Below are 21,154 nucleotides of genomic sequence, written 5' to 3'. Positions count from 1 at the left end.
ATCCGCTCCGTTACACTTCTTAATAGTCTTAACAGGGTAGTGGAAGATGAAACAGAAACAGCGCCACACCTGTGTATATCAGATGCAAATCGTGCATGCTGCAATAATTTTTCCTTGGACAGACTCTCTCCTAGGAAAAAATGTGACGTGCACAACCCCACAGACTAACATTGCGATGTGATGTTTGGTCAGATCGCACTCAAACCGGAAATACAGTCATCAGCCATAACTCGACCTTGATGCCTGCAGCCACCAGGCAGGCTCTGGTGGACTCCCATTGCAAAGACACATAATTGAGGCGGAATATATGAGGAGGCGGAACGAGCAGATTCCCATGTGAGGGATAATATTACCTGCCATTAATAATTCACAATGTGAACACATGCATCACAGCTGCTTCCTCCAGAGACTTTATGAAAAGCAGAGGAGCGGCTGCACTCATATCTACTGCCACCCGGTGCCACCACTAACCGCGCCTCTGCCATAATCTGCCTTATTTCCTTACTCATTAACCCATCACTAATTTCTATGAATGATGCAATGGTCAAATCAACATAATATGTTATGTATTACTGCATGATAATATGGCGCCCCTGAGGGTTCAGTCGCCACAGAGGTACTGCACCTCCTCCTGAGGTGTAGTATCCCACTTCCCATGTAAGATGGAACACCTGACCAGACTCCAACACTCACATCAAACACAATCACTTTAGAATAGCAGAGCACCCTTGGTGGATCCCTGCTTGGAACATAAAGAGTGCTGGGTGGTGGGTGGAGCTGAGATGACACAAAGAGAGCGGGAGAATGTTAGGAAGTGGTCAGTTGGTGAGAGAAGATCCCCAGAGAGGGATGGAATGAAAGGAAGTGCTGCAGCAGACTTCAGTGACCTGGAGCTGCTGGCACGGGAAAGAGCAATAGAAAGCCTGATTCTTCCTTCTGAAGAAAGAAAGGACTAGGGTCAGAGCAGAGCCCTTCCTCATGTTTGAAGCGCATGGCCGGAGTCCGGTTTCCGAGGCTGTTTGTGAAACGAATGTTCCTGCAGCAGAAACCGGAGGAATAGGAGTTGTGACCACTCTGTTCCCACAAAAGACTCGAAGACACGGTGGCAACCTATGTGTGAGCCGGGACATGACGGAAGGAGTCCCCGAAGCGGGCTACAGTCACTTGTCACGCGAGTGGGGTTTGAGTAACATCAAGCAGGAGGAACTTCAGCGTAACTCAGTACTGCAAGTACCTCAGATAAGCACTAGAAAGGAGACGTTCAGAACAGGCACACGAAAGGGAGTGCTCGAGAGGTTGATTCCCATCTGCCTGGGAGATGGCTGAGCCCCTTGTCTGGAGACCCCGGCATTGAAGCGGGCACCTGTCTGTGCCAAGAATCTGAGTAAAAGAACTGGAACTGCACTCAGCTGTCTCATTGCCTTCTTCCTGCGCCAACCCACTCAGCACTGCTACATCCCTGTGCCTAACACAGCACCCTTTCCCTCAACACCTATTACTACAGCCCTGGGACAACAGCTCCACCTGTGGGGAGCTTCAACATCATTGCTGCAGCACATCATCTGACCCAGAGAAGCAACCCTGCAGCGCTGGTCAAACTGACCAGAAACCACAGGTGGCATCACGAATCATCTCAACAACTTTATCCCCATCACTCTACCCCTTTTATGTTGACTGCCTGAGGCCACGGACCGGGTCACTGCCACTGTGACATCTCCCATTGAAATCAACGGACCCGGCACCGAGTACCCCACGGCCTCTGGGAGCGAGTGAATAGATAGATAGATAATACAAGTTCTTCTCACAAATTAGAATATCATCAAAAAGTTCATTTATTTCAGTTCTTCAATACAAAAAGTGAAATTCATATATTCTATAGAGTGATTACACACAGAGTGATCTATGTCACGTGTTTATTTCTGGTAAAGTTGATGATTATGGCTTACAGCCAATGAAAACCCAAAAGTCATTATCTCAGTAAATTAGAATACTTTATAACACCAGCTTGAAAAATGATCTTAAAATCCGAAATGTTGGCCTACTGACATGTATGTTCAGTAAATGCACTCAGTACTTGGTCGGGGCTCCTTTTGCATCAATTACTGCAACAATGCGGCGTGGCATGGAGGCGATCAGACTGTGGCACTGCTGAGGGGTTATGGAAGCCCAGGTTGCTTTGATAGAAGCCTTCAGCTCATCTGCATTGTTGGGTCTGGTGACTCTCATCTTCCTCTTGACAATACTTCATAGATTCTCTATGGGGTTATGGTCAGGTGAGTTTTCTGCCAATCCAGCACAGTGATACTGTTGTTTGTAAGCCAGGTATTGGTACTTTTGGCAGTGTGGACAGGGGCCAAGTCCTGTTGGAGAATGACATTTCCATCTCCAAAAAGCTTGTCAGCAGAGGGAAGCATGAAGAGCTCTAAAATGTCCTGGTAGACGGCTGCGCTGACTTTGGTCTTGATAAAACACAGTGGACCTACACCAGCAGATGACATGGCGCCAGTGGCGGATTAAGTGGACTATGGGCCCGGGGCTGTTCATAAAACCTGGGCCCCTGTACCCCCCTTCCCATCTGAGCGCTGCGGTCCCCGTGCGGGAATTGACAGCCGTACGGACCGCAGCACTTGGTTTGCAGCGGGTCCATACGGAAAACCTGCCACCATTCCACCACGTGTGGACATGGCCTAAAAAGACGTTGCACATAAGCTGTAGGCCTACGGCCAATACGCACAAAATCGCCCAACGTGATCCTGGCCATAGGGGATCCACTTTAATGTCCCCACTTTAATTTGAAGTCCCCTTACTTCATCCATTGCAGTCCCCTATCACCCACTCACTTCATCTGCAGTGCCGCTTCATCATTTGCAGCCCCTTATCCCCCCTTCCATTTCATCATGTGCAGTCCCCTTCCCCCCCAACTTCATGTGCAGCCCCACTCCCCCATCATCATGTGCAGTTCATTTTACCCCCACATCATGTGCAGTCCCCCTTACCCCCAATTCATCATGTGCAGTGTCCCTTACCCCCAATTCATCATATGCAGTCCCTCTTACCCCCAATTCATCATGTGCAGTCCCCCTTACCCCCAATTCATCATGTGCAGTCCCCCTTACCCCCAATTCATCATGTGCAGTCCCACTTACCCCTTAATTCATCATGTGCAGTCCCACTTACCCCTTAATTCATCATGTGCAGTCCCACTTACCCCTTAATTCATCATGTGCAGTCCCCCTTATCCCCCACTTCATCATGTTCAGCCCCACTCACCCCCCCTTCATCATGTGAAGCCCCCACTCATCCCCCGTTCATCCTGTGAAGCCCCCACTCATCCCCCCTTCATCCTGTACAACCCCAGTCACCCCCCTTCATCCTGTACAACCCCAGTCACCCCCCTTCATCCTGTACAACCGCACTCAACCCCCTTCATCCTGTGTAGCCCCACTCACCCCCCTTCATCATATACAGCCCCCAGTCACCCCCCCGTCATCATATACAGGCCCCAGTCACCCCCCCCCCTTCATTGTGTACAGCCCCCACTCACCCCCTCCCCCATTTAATTCATTTTATAAATAAAAAAAAATTAAAAAAAGTTCCCCATACTTACCTCACAGCCGGCTCGCTCCCAGCAGCGCCTCTGCTTTCAGCATCCTCCGGGACATGTCGGCGCGTGCACGATGACGTCATCGCGCACGCCCGACATCTGACCCGGAAGTACAGCCGGAGGGAGCCGGAGCTGAGCAGCCGTCAAGGTAACGGCCATGCACAGCTCCCGGCCCTGGCCTCATAGAATGTGACACGGGTGGCTGTCTGCTGCCGGCGGCGTCACAGCACAGGGCACGGCCGGCACTGTACAGGTGCTGGGGGAGCGGCCCGGGGGGCATTTGCCTCTCTGACACCCGGCCCAGCCCGCCCCTGCCCCCCCCAGCCCGCCCCTGCCCCCCCCAAAAACCTTGGGCCCGGGGCGACCGCCCCATCCGCCCCTATTAAGATCCGCCACTGCATGGCGCCCCAAACCATCACTGATTGTGGAGACTTCACACTAGACCTCAGCAGCTTGGATTGTGGCCTCTCCACTCTTCCTCCAGACTCTGGGACCGCGATTTCCAAATGAAATGCAACATTTACTTTCATCTGAAAACACCTTGGACCACTGACAATAGTCCAGTTCTTTTTCTCCTTGGCCCAGGTAAGACGCTTCTGGAGTTGTCTATTGGTCATGAGTGGCTGACACAAGGAATGCGACACTTGTAGCCCATGTCCTGGATACGTCTGTGTGTGGTGTGAAGCAATGACTCCAGCAGCAGTCCACTCCTTGTGAATCTCCCCCACATTTTTGAATGGCCTTTTCTTAACAATCCTTTCAAGGCTGCAGTTATCCCGGTTGCTTGTGCACCTTTTTCTACCACACTTTTTCCTTCCACTCAACTTTCCATTAATATGCTTGGATACAGCTCTCTGTGAACAGTCGGCTTCTTTAGCAATGACCTTTTGTGGCTTCCCCTCCTTGTGGAGTGTGTCAGTGACTGCCTTCTGGACATCTGTCAGGTCAGCAGTCTTCCCCATGATTGTGGAGCTACTGACACAGACTAAGGGACCTTTTTAACTCTTAGGAAGCCTTTGCAGGTGTTTTTGTTAATTATTCTAATTTACTGAGATAATGACTTTTGGGTTTTCAGTGGCTGTAAGCCATAATCATCAACATTAAGAGAAATAAACACATGAAATAGATCACTGTGCGTGTGATCACTCTATACAATATGAGTTTCACTTTTTGTATTGAACTGAAATAAATTAACTTTTTGATGATTTTCTAATTTAGTGAGAAGCACCTGTAGATAGATAGATAAACAACATCCATCATGAACAGCAACCACTAGGAGTACACCAAGGGATCCGCAGCCAGCGGCCACCTCCATCACCATTTGTCATCTCTAATGTGTAGCCTCAGGCTGATGACCATGCAACAAGCTGCAGTCATTCATTACCGGCTGATGGCAGGACAGCACTGGCACTCTTCTAACATGTTGACCCCCTTTAATTCATTTTTCATGTGACACGGTGCAAATGTGCAAATCACTACAATTCCCCGTTGCCCGAGCTACAAATTGAATTTTTGCTGATACTGAGAGTTGATACGTGGAACACCAGATGGGATCATACATTTCCATTTTGGGGAATTGAAAATGTCATAGATTGTCACTAATGTCAGTAAATCTCCCAACTGATACATTGCACAAAAATGCATGCGGTTGTCGAATGCACTTAGTTGCAAAATGACATACAGAAACTCAGTGGGATGGAAGGGAGCATGACTGCAAGACCTGACTACACAGGGTTTATTTGTAGTCAGTCACCATGGAAACTCATAGGACTGCAAAGGAGTTAAATACTGCAAACCGCAGGTGTTTTTTTTTTTTTCTTCAATAAGTCATGAATTCATGATAAGTCTTTTCAAACTTGGAGCCGGCACCAATTTGTAACCCAGAACTGGCCATGATTCAAGGACATTCGCCGTCTATCTGTCCCTTAAAGGGCCAGCAACTGCAAATTGCTCCCGACTTCAGCCAATGTCCAGCTGGCACAGAGCATTGTGAGGCCCCTTCTTCCCATTAGGTTCCTGCTTCTTCTCTTACTAACCCAGCATGTATGTATGATCCCAATTACTGTAAGTTCAGATGTCTGCCAGGGTCTACCTCTCACAACCACTCAGCCTGTGCGCTGTCCCAATACAATTCCTGCACATAATGAATGGAACTTGCCATGGCTTTTTCCAACTTCCTGACTGCACTTTGTGCCATGCAGATTAAATGAAATATCGCTCATCCCCATTCACAGTATTCTAAATGAATGCCTCATCCCCCATCATATGTAAATTAGGGCTTAGGACTCTGTTGGACGTTCTGGTCCCAGGAAGAGTCTAATGAGTAGGATAGGTGCATAATACCTTCCAGCCACACGTCAGCCAGCAGATTTTTGTAGACCACATCAGCGGCCACACTCACCACTGAACTGGTGACAGGTCGTCTTTAAGACCCAGTCTCCTTCTTCCCTCTATTCTGTCCACTACAGATGCCACTAGGGGGAGCCCAAGAGCTGCATTACTGTAAATACTGTGTTTCATACATAAACTATGCAGTGAGCTCCCTCTAGTGGTGACTGCAGGAAGACATAATTTTATCATTTGAAGGAGATTTCGTACTCTGCATAAAACAAAAAAAAAGCCTGACTGTTATAAAGATAGAATATAAATGAGCACTTATTTTAAACCTATTTAGATAGATGTTTATTTGAATATTCCCTTCAAAGGGCAGCCATCCACCCTCTCAAAAAAAACTCCCTATGCTTACCATGACTATACTCGAAGGTGTTGTCACTCAATTGACACTAGTGGGAGCTGAAATACACACTATTAGATATGAAAGGGATAAAACTGATCAACCCTTTGACAGATGAGGACAAGTCAAGGACTCCTTTTCCATTTATTTATTATAACAAATGATTAAAAAATAGAAGAAAAAAAAACTTCAGCGTTTATTAAATCTTATCTTTTAGACTGAGATGCATCTGTCTCAATGTCTGATGAGAAAAGGATTACTAATATAAGAAAGAACAGGCCAGACCAAGCCCATAGTGTCTCTGGAGACAGATCCACCGACCTTCCTGCACTATTACCTCATCGCCCACATTAACCCCTTCAGTCCTGGAATGATGACCCACTCCTCACTTACCCCCCCCACCATCCGGCGAGACCATAATGCATCACTGCTTTTAACTGCAGACCAGATCTATAGGATAGATGGGTGCAGTAATCAGATCTCCCCATAGAGAAACGCTCCTGAGCAGTAATCCTCCCACTGAGGAACAATAGATCAGTGTCTGTAGTGTGCGTGACGACATACGGCTGCTATTAGGATAATTATCGCTGGGAAAATTACTATAAATTCATTGATTAAGTATATATAAAATTTAAAAAAAAAAAATCACTAACATATCCTCCAATAATGTGAAACTCCAGCCAGAAAAAAAAAAATCATATTGAGGTATGTATACTTCGGCAAATATTCTGTTTCAAAGCATCTGACATAGAACATAAGGCAACTTCACCTCAACAAATATTATTTAAAAAAAACAAAACATTCAAGCCTTTTGTGTAAACAGCTCCCATACAGATTTATGTGTCTCCATGGTTGTAGACTACAAACCACACCTATGTAGTCTGATCTTGTAGTCATGTTACTCCTCTGTCCCTGTCATTTTACAGAGAGGCACACAGAACCTTTTCAGCATTGCATGCCATATAAGGCCGGGGTCACACTACCAGACGCAAAATACGGTCCGTAGTTTACATGCGTAATACGGATGAATGACCCCTAAATAGTGCTCCGTATGTCATCCGTAAGCAAGGTGTGATCGCGTATTTTGCGCATGTCAGCATCCGTATGTAATCCGTATGTAATCCGTATGGCAAGATTTCCTAGCAGGCTTGCAAAATGGACATTTAACGGTTTTGAGACCTGCAAACTATTAAAATCATTAGCCTGCACCCTATTTATTGCCACAGGAACAGGTGGCTGCCTCCATTCTGTCCATTTGTGACCGGTGTGTTGCTGTTGTATGTGCAACATGGCAGACAGTCTGAGTTTCAACACAACTGAGCAGGTTCTCTTTACCTGGCTTTTGTCACGCCACTTTGGCCAACCATACCCAGTGATACTGGATCCGCGGAGGAGGAGACACATGTGGGTACATCCACTTTTGAGGCAGCGACTCACAAGAGGCCATTTTCACCGCCTCTATTCTTCTCTGCGGGAGCATCCTGCAAAATTCTACCAATACTGTCGCATGAGCCTCGCAACATTTGATCGACTCTTGGAGACAGTGCGCCCTGGGATCACCTTTCAGGACACAAGGATGCACAAAGCGATATCTGCAGAGGAGCAACTTCTACTCACAATACGGTATGTACTACACAACCACATTCTCTATGTTCATGATGTGTTGGGCAAAGTATGTTTTTTTTATTTTTGTACTAAGTTTAATGCCCTCATCTTATTCCAGATATATTTAAACTTACAGACCAGAATGTTATGTGTAATATGTACTGAATATCACTTAGTGATTGTGCGACCAAATATATGTGTGTTAGTGTAGGGTCAGTGGGCCGGACTGGGGGGTGGTCCCTCTCTTACCGCGCAGAGACGTAACAGAGACACGATGGAGGCAAGTGTCGGGTACAACAGGTCCAAGTTTATTCTCTTGCCGTCCGCCTGACGGCCTCCAAAGTACACCGCACTTCAATACACTTATCGGCCCTCCGTTTCCAGGGCCGCTTCATGCACACCGTACTTTACACCGGGGACGTACATATACGCACCGTCCCCTCTTCACTCTTCGACGCTCCTGTCAGATCCGTCACTGTGGCCGCCTTAGGCCCGTAAACCAACAGCACTTTTACTGATCAGTCGTCTCTCTCAATACGGTATGCTTTACCTCAGTGCCTCGTCTATACTGCGGTACTTTTGTGTCAGGACCACCCCCCCTGACTTTCTCCTCAGTCCCCCTGGTTTAGTTTTCCTCACAGTGCACAAACTGTCCTAGTCCTCCTGTCACTGGAGCTCCCCCTGGGGACTGGAACTTTCTGGAACCCTCCTGTCAAATTTATATCATTCCCGATTCCCTGTAACTCCGCCCCCCATGACCAACGGATTCCTAAGCCCTAAGCTGATGTCAAGTCCTTTGCTCACACTCCTCCCTGCCCTCTACTGGTCAACCCAAGGTACTGCACGTCCACTACACTTTCTCAGCTGTTTCCCCACTGTAGTAACTGACACCTGTGCAAACTGTGCAAACCTTCTTTTCTCTATTCTGATAAGTCTGTCCGTCCGTCAGGTCACCTTCCCTACATTAGTAGATATGAATCACTAACAAGTTTGGTATGTATGTACCTGGTGTTTTGTGCATTCTAAAATATTCCATTTCTGTTGTTCTTCAGCTTCCTGTCCACTGGCCTGTCGTATGCCGCCCTCCACCATGAGTTTCTCATTGGAAGATCTACCATTTCTGGCATAGTCAGGTCGACATGTAGTGAAATATGGTCAAGACTACATCAACTCGTCATGTCATGCCCGAGCCCAGGATGGAAGACTGGTTGAGGATATCAAGGGACCTTGATGAGGAATGTCAGTTTCCTAATTGTATTGGGGCCCTTGATGGCAAACATATCCGGGTGCGTAAGCCGCCGAACTCTGACTCCCAATTCTTCGATTATAAACAATACTTTTCTGTTGTATTGTTGGCTCTGGCCGACCCTCAATACAAGTTTATAATTGTTGACATTGGGGCCCATGGAAGGACGGGAGACTCTCGAGTCTTCAATACTTCCATTATGGCTCGGCGGCTACGCACCAACCAGTTGGATCTACCCCCACCACGCCAACTACCAGGCTCCACTCAAGAATCAGTCCCTTATGTCCTTGTGGCAGATGAGGCGTATCAGTTAACGCACAATGTCATGAGGCCATATCCCCGGCGCAACCTTGACAACAGGCGCAGAATTTTTAACTTGCGCCTATCACGTGCTCGGCGACTGGTGGAGTGTTCCTTTGGCATTCTTTGTGCCAAATGGCGGGTACTCCAGTCTGCCATTCAGCTGAGTGAACAAAATGTTAATGAAGTTGTGAAAGCCTGTGTGGTTCTTCATAACTTCACCAGGATACATGATTGTTCCTCCTCTGCTGGTGTTGTGCGTGGGTCAGACAATGTGCGTAGGGCGAGACCACATATCAACCCTCAACGTAGACCGCTCTCTGGGCTCAAAGTGCGTGATATTTTCACTAATTACTTTGTCACCTGAAGGGGAAACTTCTTGGCAAGAGCATGCTGTATCTATGTTATAATTTTTTGGTTTAGGTCTGTCTAAATATATATATTTAAACCCCTTATAATTCTATGACTGTTTAATTGCATTGGTAAGCGTATGTTAGTATGCTGACATTTTTTTTTATAATTGAGACAGAGACATAAAATGTAGTAGACAAATGTTTACTTTTGCCTTATTTTTTTTTTTTTTTGAAAAACATATTATTGCCGTATGATAAATGTGGCAATGGGCCAAATTGGCCTTTGTGCAGATGCGAAAATTGGGAACAAAAAACATTTTCTGACAAACAAAACAACCACAAAACCATTAGGCAATACCAAAATGGCAACATTATAAATTTTGGTAGGTTGGGGGAGGAGAAGGCGGAAGACCAGCCTGTGTTTGCTGCTGGCTACTTTGCCCAACTTGGCCATCGCCCTGTGTGGGGGCATACTGTTGCCCATGATGTGGGTAGTGTAATGCCTCCTGTGATTGTGGTTGGTACTGGGCAGACTGATACTGGAGAGGGGCCTCTTGTTGGGGCTGGTAGGCCCGTGGCTCATACCCACCAAAATAGCCATGTCGTCCCCAACCAGGTTGGGACCAGCCTCCAACACTGGGTGGGAACAATTGGCTATATTGGTGAGGTTGGCTAGAGCTAGAGCAAGACATATGTGGCTGGTGTTGGAAAGGTTGGGTAAGGGGAGGAAGGGGGTGAGGTCTAGGCCCACGTATTTGAGGATCCTCAGAGCCTGCTTGAGCAAGCATCTGTGTGGGGTGTCTAAGGCGCACCAGATTCCTGGGGGAAAGCTGCCACCTCTCCAGATATTCAAATAACTCATATGGGGTATTGGGGTGTGTGCTTGCATCAAGCAGGATCTGAAAACATCCTCGAATACGGAGCCTCACCTCATGGGAAAGGGCCCGAAGATAACGGGCCAGGCTGTGTGAGTACGCCTCCTCACCATCATCATTATTGACTCTAGCCAGATAGTTCAGTACCCCTGTGTCAACATTGGTACGGGTATCTTGGGCAGGGATCTGGCGCCTTCTTCTTCCTCGCCGGGATGGTCCAGCAGGCTGTGGGGAGCCCTGGATCTGGGCAGTTGGGCTGCTGCTGATGTTGCCCTGCTCCTCCTGTATGGCTGATGGTGCAGCAGCAGACGGTCCTGCTTGTGGATGTGGTCCTGGTGGTGGGGTTTGTGGTGCAGGCACTGGGTTTTCCTGAGAGGAATCTTGACCCATGCTTCTTGGAGGGGGAAAAGATGAGCCAGCCACCTCTTACCCTACAGACCCAGGATCTATGATGGGCTCTGTAACTGAGCCATGTATACATATTAGTCCTTAAAACCCAAAACCAACTATGGGTACATTCCGTAATGACTAATTAACACTAAATGCCAAATAAATCATTAAATGGCACAAGGAATGCGAAGTACAAAGTATAAATATTTTTATTTTTACTGAAATTCGTATTACATACAATAACATATAGTAGCCTCAAAATATCAAAAAATCGCAGGCAGCTTAGGACAAAAAACACTTCCGTGTTCACTACATTAAAACATTAAACCAGTGCATAAATGGATTGCCCATTCAATCAAGAAATGATACCGCTAAGAAATCCATATAATATACAATGCCACAATGGCAAATCGTATCCTAAGCGTAGCGCCTGGATCCCTACACTGCGGACAAGGTCTTATCCATGTGGTGGGTAATAAACCATAGAAGCGCTACTGAAATATAATAGAATAGTACCTGAATGTGTGTCCAAGCTGTCACCGCGACCTACCCCTAGGTAGCCTAGGCATGTGGCCTTCTGGGGTGTGCTTTCTACCCAGGGTGGCATATCTAATTGGGGCATCCAGGCCAGATACACAGGGTCACAATAGTTCAGGTATCAAGTAACTACACTTAATAACTTGGTTGGCTAAGAGGATGAGGAGCTTGTGGCCTGGGCCAAATTATGTCAGTGTATAACCATGTGTCACATAAAAATCAACCCGCCTCATGAGGCAAAAAGTCCGAGCATAGGAAGGGGGGGGGGGGTTGATTCTAAATGCCCTTTTTGATGTGAGGTAATTTTAATCATTTTTTGGCTTGTACTTACTCAGTTGCTGCTGCTCCTCACATGGCCGATCAACAAAATCGTGGAACATCTGGCGACATATGCGCCTCCATGACGCCTCCTTTCTGGCCTGGCTGGCAAAATGGGCATCATGTTGGTCCCAGATTTCCGGTCGCTCCTGCACTAATACAATCAGCATCTCCACATTGAGGAAATATGGCACCATGATGCTGTGGCACCCCTGAGGCTCAGTCGCCACAGAGGTACTGCACCTTCTCCTAAGGTGTGGTGCCCCACCATCCAGGTAAGTTGGGGGCTCCTGACCACGCTCCAACACTCGCATCCCACACAATAGAGTAGTTCAGCAAAACCACATTGCGGCTCCTTGCTTAGAGAAGCAGAGCACCTTTGGTGGTTCCCTGCTTGGAACACTAGACGTGCTGGGAGGTGGGTGAGTTGAGAATACATAAAGAGCGGGATGGTTTAGGATTACAGGTCAGTCAGTCAGTGAGTCAGACGGAGAGTCTGAGAGAGGAAGCCACTCGGAGAGGAGTGGGGATCCCTGGAAGAGGGATCGAGGAAGGAGTGCTGCAGCTGCCTCAGTGATCTGAGCCAGCTGGCACGGGAAAGGAAAGAAGGAGAAAGACATTGAACTGAAGCCTGAGCTTCCATAGAAGGGAAAGACAAGTACGGAATGTAGGAGTAAAAGGGAACACAGAGGACGTGGGTTAGAGGAAGAACCCTGCCTAGAAGTTCTAAGCGCAAGGCCGGGGCCCGGTCCCCGAGGTTGTATGGACACTAATGGTTCTGCAGCAGACACCGGTGGAGCAGTGGGCTGTAAATGCACTACTCCCATCTAAGACTTGGGGGCACAACAGCAACACGGATAGAGAGCCGGGACTTAGGAGTAGAGAGTCCCCGAAGCAGGCTACAGCTGTCTGCCATACAAGTAGAGTTCTTGGGAACATCTGTTAGGAGGAACTCCAGTGTAACTCAGTACTGGGAGTACTTCACACTTAAAGGTGCTATAGAGGAGATGGTCAGAAAAGGCACATAAGTTGGCGGAGCGTGGAAGGGAGCATTCCATCTTGCTTGGAGGTTGACTGAGTCCCTGACCCGGAGGACACGGCACAGAAGCGGGCACTACAGACTGTGAGTAAAGCTTTGGAACTACATGCCCTGGTGTCCTCCATTCCTTCCTGCGTCCGTCCGCCTGGCACTGCTACATCCCCTGCGCCGGACACTACACCATCTAAGTGTCTCCACATCTACACTGCCCTGGGACAACAGCCCTGCCTGTGGAGGGCTATACCATCCTTGCTGCACCACAGCATCTGTCCCGGAGGATCTGTCTGCAGCATCGGCTTAACACCTCCCTTGCCGAACACCACAGGTGGCGTCACGAACTATTCATCTAACTACATTCCACCATTCACATTATCCTATTACTTGGGCGCCCAGGGCCACGGTCCGGGTCACCGCTGCTGTGACACGTCCCGCTGACACCGGCCAGGTACCAAGTACCCCACGGCCCTGGGAGGGCGACCCAATGCTGCAGGACTCCGTGGAGGCGTACTTCCTGGATGTCTGGAGTGTTTTTTTGAGCTAATTAGCATGTCTAGGCTTCCGGATGATGGATTGGCCCATTTCCTGTCACCTGCCAAAAGACCTGCGTATTTCTCGCAAGTCACACGTGTGTTCCGTGTGTAATCCGTATTTTTTGCGCACCCATAGACTTGCATTGGCGTACTACGGGCGTAGTTCGCTGACAATGGCAGCATGCTGCGATTGGCACGGACCGTAGAATACGGACAAGAAATATACGGCTGTTGGGAGCTGCCCCATAGAGAATCATTGGTCTGTGTGTAATGCGTGCTTTTAACGCCTCTCACTCTCCCGCATTTCACTCTAGTGTGACCCCGGCCTTAGAGTTTATCTCTCATCACATATTGCATGGGTTTCCAATCTGCAGCTCACTATAACTCACAACATGCCCTGCATGCTGGTAGTTGTAGTTCTGCTATAGCTGGAGAGCTCAGCCAGAGAGAATTGACATAATCTGTTTGTCCTCAACTAAATGTAAAGAATAAGGAGCCGACGTTGCTCACTTCCCAGCCTTGTTTCTGCTCAGTTGGCATTGCTGGCATGTAGAGCTTTCCTTACCAGGTGCATTTATATACAACTGTATCAGCGTCACGAGAAACTGCCGCCTTGTACAATACTGAATCCAACAAGGCAGAATGAGTGCAAATTAGGCCCCGTAATGACACGACGCGTCTAACACTCCCGGCTGTTGTGTGGTCAAATCCCAATAAATTGGCCGTGTGAACAATCCGTCCTGGCCTAGTTTTTCTTTTTGACATTAATGGCATAGATGCACACTCAGTGGAAAAACCTTTCCTACATCTGCCTGAAGAAAAGCCACACTTCACCCTTTACAGATGGGGTATACAGAGTAAGGCCGGGGTCACACTGGCGAGGAATACGGATGAGTGAGAGGCGTTAAAAGCACACATTACACACGGACCAATGATTCTCTATGGGGCAGCTCCCATCAGCCGTATATTTCTCGGGCGTATTCTACGGTCCGTGCCAATCGCAGCATGCTGCGATTGTCAGTGTACTACGCCCGTAGTCCGCCAATGCAAGTCTATGGGTGCGGAAAAAATACGGATTACACACGGAACACACGTGTGACTTGCGAGAAATACGCACCCGGTGTCTTTTAGAAAAGCCGGCAATTCAGTGCGCTGTACAGTAAACTCACACTGACAGGTTTAATAAAGAAAGAAAGAAAGAAAGAAAGAATAGATATATACACATAGAATATATATATATATATATATATATATATATATATATATATATACATACACACACATACATGTCATTGTGACAAACATATATATATATTTCACAGAGTTCTTCAAAGCAGAATAGCCGCTAATTAAATTGCCGGCTTCTATCAAATCATTCCCAAACCCGACATGAAATGACACATGGTTTAAATTCTGTAAAGCATTTCATTTCATGTTTTTTTATATGTCCTTGACTAATAATTAGATGAGGGTTTGTGTGCAAAATTTGGGAGTTGTAGTTGTCATTTTAAGGGGTTAATTCTTTGTTAAAAACTGCGTGGGCTTCCCATTGCCCTATATTGGTGGCGAGTGGGTAAATCTAACAAAGGGTTAATGTCACCATTCGATTGTAAGGTGACATTAACCCTTTGTTAGATTAACCCATTCGCCACCGCTACAGGGCAATGGGAAGCCCACGCATTTTTTAACAACGAATTAACCCCTTAAAATAAGGGCACCGTTACACCTAGCGATGCACCAGCGATATGACACGGTCAGGATCGCTGGTACATCGCTAGGTGGTCGCTAGTGAGCTGCCACACAGGCAGATCTCACCAGCGACATCGCTGGGGACGGGGATCGCTACTTACCTGTCAGATGCGGCGATCCTGCGTCCTCCCGCCCGGCTCCACGCGTTGCTCGTCGGCGCCACAGGAAGCCCAGCAGGAAGAGGCCGACGAGAAAGGAATGGTCCAGGAGCTTCTCGCGCGATCAGCGATAACCAGCGGGGGAGCCGGTCGGAGGTAAGTATCACATGCAGCGATATCGCTAGCAATATCGCTGCTACGTCACAAAATCGGTGACTTTACAGCGATATTGCTAACGATATCGCAGTGTGTAACGGGGGCTTAACAACTACAACTCCCAAATTTTACACACAAACCCGCATCTAATTATTAGTCAAGGACATATAAAAATACATGAAATGAAATGCTTTACTGAATGGAAACCATGTGTCATTTCATGTCGGGTTGGGGAATGATTTGACAGAAGCCGGCAATTTAATTAGCGGCTATTCTGCTATGAAGAACTCTGTGAAATATATATGTTTATCTCAATGACATGTATGTATATGTATATATATATATATGCATTCTATGTGTCTATATCTATTATTTCGTTTCTGTTATAAACCCTGTCATAGGGCTCCATTATATGTCCATTTTGCAAGGCGGCGAGAAAATCTCGCCATACGGATTACATACGGATGCTGACATGCGCAAAATACGCAACCACACCTTGCTTACGGATGACATACGGAGCACTATTTAGGGATCATTCATCCGTATTACGCCTGGAAACTACGGACCGTATTTTGCGTCGGTTAGTGTGACCCCGGCCTAAGGACTCATTCACATGTCAGTATTTTTCATCAGTGTTTGTATGCCAAAACCAGGACTGGACCTTACAGAGAAAAACTATAATTGAAGACTGACACCTGTTCTGTGTTTTGGAGACACTCCTGGTTTTGGCATACAAATACTGATCAAAAATACTGATGTGTAAATGAGGCCTTACATCGGGTACGTTCACACTTTTCTGACATTCTGTAGATTTTCCATCTGGATTTTCAGACAGAAAATGTGCAGCACAATAAAGTATCAGTAAAGTGGATGATTATTTTTTTTTTTAATCTCATCTATACATTGCTTTTATTTTCCAAAAGTAACCAGTTTTGCATGAGGAAAGTGGTGATCACGTATGACCAAACATAACCAGAAGGGGCTGGTATGGAAGCCCCGGTGGATTACCAGCAGAAGTATCTTTTTTTTTTTCATAAAGTGAGTCCATCACCAGGTTTTTGCTACCCAATCTGAGAGCAACATAATGTAGGGGCAGAGAGCCTGAATTCTGCAGTGTATCACTTACTGGGCTGCTTATAAAATCATTGTTTTATCAGGAGGACATTATCACGACTGGACTATTTGGCATCATACCAGGTAGTCCATCTCCGCCCCTACCACTCATTGTCAGCTTTCAGCCTATGAACAGCGTACACAGAAAGCTGCCAATCAGTAGTGTGGGCAGGGTTATACAGAGCTCAACATTCAGAGAACTGATAAATCTGCAGCAGATAAAATTTTTTAATAAAAACTGAAGCACTCAATAAAGTAAGTGATACATCGCTGGAATCAGAGTCTCTGCCCCTGCATCATGCAACTCTCAGATGGGGTAGCAAAAACTTGGTTACAAATTCCTTTTAAAGAAAGGACTCTACTAGTCTGCATGTAAATCTGCAGCAAAAATTGCATGACTTTGTGCATATCTGGTACTGTGGACATCCCTTAGAAACTGTACGTCCCCACCGACAGAAATAAAATCCGACACATCAGCCACAGGTTTGATTTCTCCCTTGATACTCAAATGCAGGAAAAAGCAAGAGAGTACTGAAAATCATAGCATTATACTGAGCAAGCGAGCCCCAGAGCAGGCGGACAGTAGTGCCATGAATTATCGGTACTATAACTAGAAGACTAAAGTTATACTACACATTTAATCATAAAAAATCCAAAGTCTGGGCCTAGCTAGTATAGGTTACACAAGTACACAAAAAAAAAATCAGGGGTTCAGAGAGGTAATTTAAAAGCTCTGATCCACCTGACTGCCGTCATACACATTATATGGTCATGGGGCCGACATACGCTGTAACAATGAAGTATTGATTTGTATATTGATCTGGTATCTTGACACCAGTAGCCACTTATATGGCACCACTTTTCCCTGCTGCTACAGTAGAGGGGTTTTTAGGGGGCTATATCCCCTATTTTTCCACCACTGCAGGGATACTTTTTTAAAGACACAGAAAAATCTGAAGGTCATTGAGAATGAAGTAATTTGAGATTTGCATGATCTCTCTAGGATGGATGTTTAATTAAAGCGCATTTCCAGCCAAAAAAGGAAGCAAGGCTGCATAAACTGGGTGCCATAAATCCTGCTGCCCTGCTAAAAAAAACAAACAAGCTGATGGCTACAAATTCCCCACTTTTCCACCGATCACGAAAACAGGGCACCCCTGGTGAAAGAGAAATGGATTATGATCCTTAAAGCGTTATTCCACCCGAAAGCATCCATCAATGACATATGATATATCAACAGGGTCGGCCCTGGGGTAGAGGAGGTGGCTTGGAGTAAAACAGAGGCCAGTTTTAGCAATTATCCAGTGGACATGTGGGTTGGGATACCACTTTTGGGATTGTATAAAATATTGAAAAGTTGCTGAACTATATAATAACTTAGTTATCAAACCTTTGGGACCTCTAACAATCCAAACAATGAAGGGGATGCATTGACCAGGACACTGCAGCAGATATCCGCACAGTTAGGTGACCAAGATCGGCGCTCTGTGGGAAGAATTGGAAAGGGACACAGGACTAGACCAGCTCTGTGTCACCTATAGGCCCGCTTCACACATCCGACATTCATGATCCAGTTACAGACTGCAATGTACAGACCGACCATGGGTCTACTGACCCAAACTCGACAGATGCATATATTCCTACAGACTAGAGGCCAGTCTGTGCTTGGGTTATGAATGTCAGCTGTGTAAGGTCAGACTAAGGCCACATTCACACATTCAGTATTTGGTCAGTATTTTCAATCAGTATTTTTAAGCCAAAACCAGGAGTGGAACAGAGGGAAAGTATAATAGAAACAAGTCATCACTTTTGCATTTTTCACCCACTCCTGGTTTTGGCTCACAAATACTGATGTAAAATACTGACTAGTGATGAGCGAACGTGCTGGGATAAGGTGTTATCTGAGCATGCTCGGGTGCTAATCGAGTGTCTTCGGCATGCTTGAAAAATATGTTCTAGTCCCAGCGGCTGCAGGTCTCTCTGCTGTTCAGGGATTGACTGTTTGTTGCTGCGGCTGTCGAACAGTTGTAAGGCATGCAGCTGCGGGGACTCAACATATTTTTCGAGCACCCTGAAGTTACTAGGTTTGCACCCAAGCATGCTCAGATATCACCTTATCCCAGCACATTCTCTCATCACTAATAGTGACGAAATACTAAACGTCTGCACATTCTCTCATCACTAATAGTGACGAAATACTAAACGTCTCCTTAATCTCAGAATCAGTGGGGATTCCAGAGGTCAGACCCCCAGCAATCATAAATTTAAAGCACATCCTAGCAATTTGATATTACGTCCTCCGTTATAAACTCACTACAAATTTTTTATAGGAAAAGCTAGGTGGCAAAATGAATCTTATCCACCTTTCCCAGATTCCTAAATGGCAAATCTGTCATGGATCAATATGGTGACCACCTGGGCAACAAAGCGGATTTGCCATTTAGTACTTGGAGACAACCTTTGTGAGAGCAACCTCATTTGTATTAACCCAGCTTGTCCTGAAATCTTACCCTAGAGACTATCTAGTTTGTGGGGAAAACTGGGTGACATCCAAATTGTCTGTCATTATAATTCCCAGTGTGGATGTGACCCAGATTTCCCAGAAAATAATCCTATGGATTGTGACGGCTACTGTCACAGAGGACACACGTCATGGCTATATTCACACACGGCTGAATTATTGCAGACATTTGCAAGATCTGAAAGTGAGCTCCAGATTTATGGGACAGTTAGGGCGCAGTCAGACGACTGTATAAATCGGACCAAGATCGAGCCGCAATGCACAGACTGGCCGGCGGGTCTCTCAATCCGGGTCTGACAGCTGCATGGAAATACACTAAGATGTCAACCTTGGGTCAGGATAACCGCCATCTTGTCCATGCATTGCGGTCTGATCTCGGTCCAATTTATATGGGCGTCTGACCTTAGAATAATTTCACACTTATGAAATTTGGGAATGAAACGCTAAAGATCTATATAAAATTGTTAAAGAGTATACCTTTAATTTGGGGGTACCTAAGATTTTTTGCAATTTAATGCAAGCACAAGTTTTGGGCAGTAAACATATATACGGTAATTATCCATAGATTATGTGATATGCTATGTACCACGGCTTCCACATTGAGTGCAGGTTACAGACTATTGTAAAACAGTCTGTAATCTGTTGAGTGGTTGCAGGTGAATTGGCAATACAGGTTTTTTAGAGGTGTCTTATTCTTAAAGGGGCGGTCATATCAATGCCTGTCAAGGGTACAACTTGGCAATTGCACCTGTGGAATTGCAATATCACATCGTGCTCAGTAAAAGTAAGGGGTTACACTGGGGGTCCTGACGGCGCACACTCTCTGTGACATCCATTTTCCCTAATAAATCACATTGGCCACTTTCTTCCGAAAATAGGCCTCAGCTACGTCGTGTCTGGTATTGCAGCTAAACTCCATTGAGGTGAATAGGGCTGACTTTCAATGTCATGCCCATGGACAGGGGTGCCACTGTTTTTGGGAAGAAAGCAACTTTCTTCCTCTATTGAACACCCCTTTAATTACTCATTTTAAAGGGGCATGACCTATTTACTTACCTCCTGGGAAAAAAAATCTTAGATTATATTTAATGGGTAACTGTGAATAGTTCCCTTCACAAACTCCCTGACTAGACAAGCAGTAACACAAGACTCCTTTGACCTCATTTCAAGCGTGACTCCAACCTCACTCTCCTGGTCATAAAGAAACAATATGCCTCAGTAATAGAAAGTAATAGAAAGGAGAAAGACCTGTGTAGCCATAGCAACCAGATATCAGAAAACAGTGGTCGTTTTAGATCACAAATTACTTCAACTTACTTTGAAAAAATGAGGCCTAGTAGGCCTCAGTAAGCAAGATTGTCGTTGTTGCCCACAACAACCAATCAGAGTTCAGCTTTTAGTTCTTAAACTGCTCTGAAAAAAATGAAATCTCAACTCTGATTGGTTGTTATGGACAAGAAGGACAGAAGACAGTTTTACTGCAAGACAGTTTTGATAAATACCCGAGAATCAAAATGATGGTAATCCTCTATTAGCACAGAGGGCATTTAGATGAAATCTGAAACCATGTACCCCAACCATATCATGCCTCTATGAGAGACAATAAGACTGGAAACTACTACTATGGCGTCCGGCATCCTGGGCATGTTTATTAGGCCCTGTGACATTGAAGCGTGACTCACGTCATGAGTGACTAGGCCTCATGCGATGTCATGATGTCACAGGGACTAGTATGTGCCAGAGAGGCCCAGGATGTCAGGCAAGTGAAAAATGGCTACCATGTAGGATTGAACTGTACGCTTGACCAGGGCATCGCAAATCAACCCGCTCATCTCTACTGGCCGTAGGCAGAAAAATTACCTCTTACAACCATGACAACCCTAGAAAATGGTTCCTATCATCACAAGTTATTGTTGATCATTTGTACATCGTAACGTTCATCCGATAGCGGATAAATTGTTACGTCTATGGACGGTTTGATCCAAC

At 46.1% G+C, this 21,154-nt stretch overlaps 1 protein-coding gene across 12 annotated transcripts in view; it reads right to left on the bottom strand.

Moving 5' to 3' along the window:
* Positions 1-21,154, bottom strand: part of MAPK8IP3 (mitogen-activated protein kinase 8 interacting protein 3) — a 115,835-nt gene that overhangs the window by 93,078 nt on the left and 1,603 nt on the right. The window lies entirely within an intron of this gene.

This window comes from Dendrobates tinctorius, unplaced genomic scaffold (genome assembly GCF_039654945.1).
Source record: "Dendrobates tinctorius isolate UK_male_01 unplaced genomic scaffold, ASM3965494v1 ptg000202l, whole genome shotgun sequence".
Classification (NCBI taxonomy): domain Eukaryota; kingdom Metazoa; phylum Chordata; class Amphibia; order Anura; family Dendrobatidae; genus Dendrobates; species Dendrobates tinctorius.
This window is presented reverse-complemented; position numbering and strand designations above follow the sequence as displayed.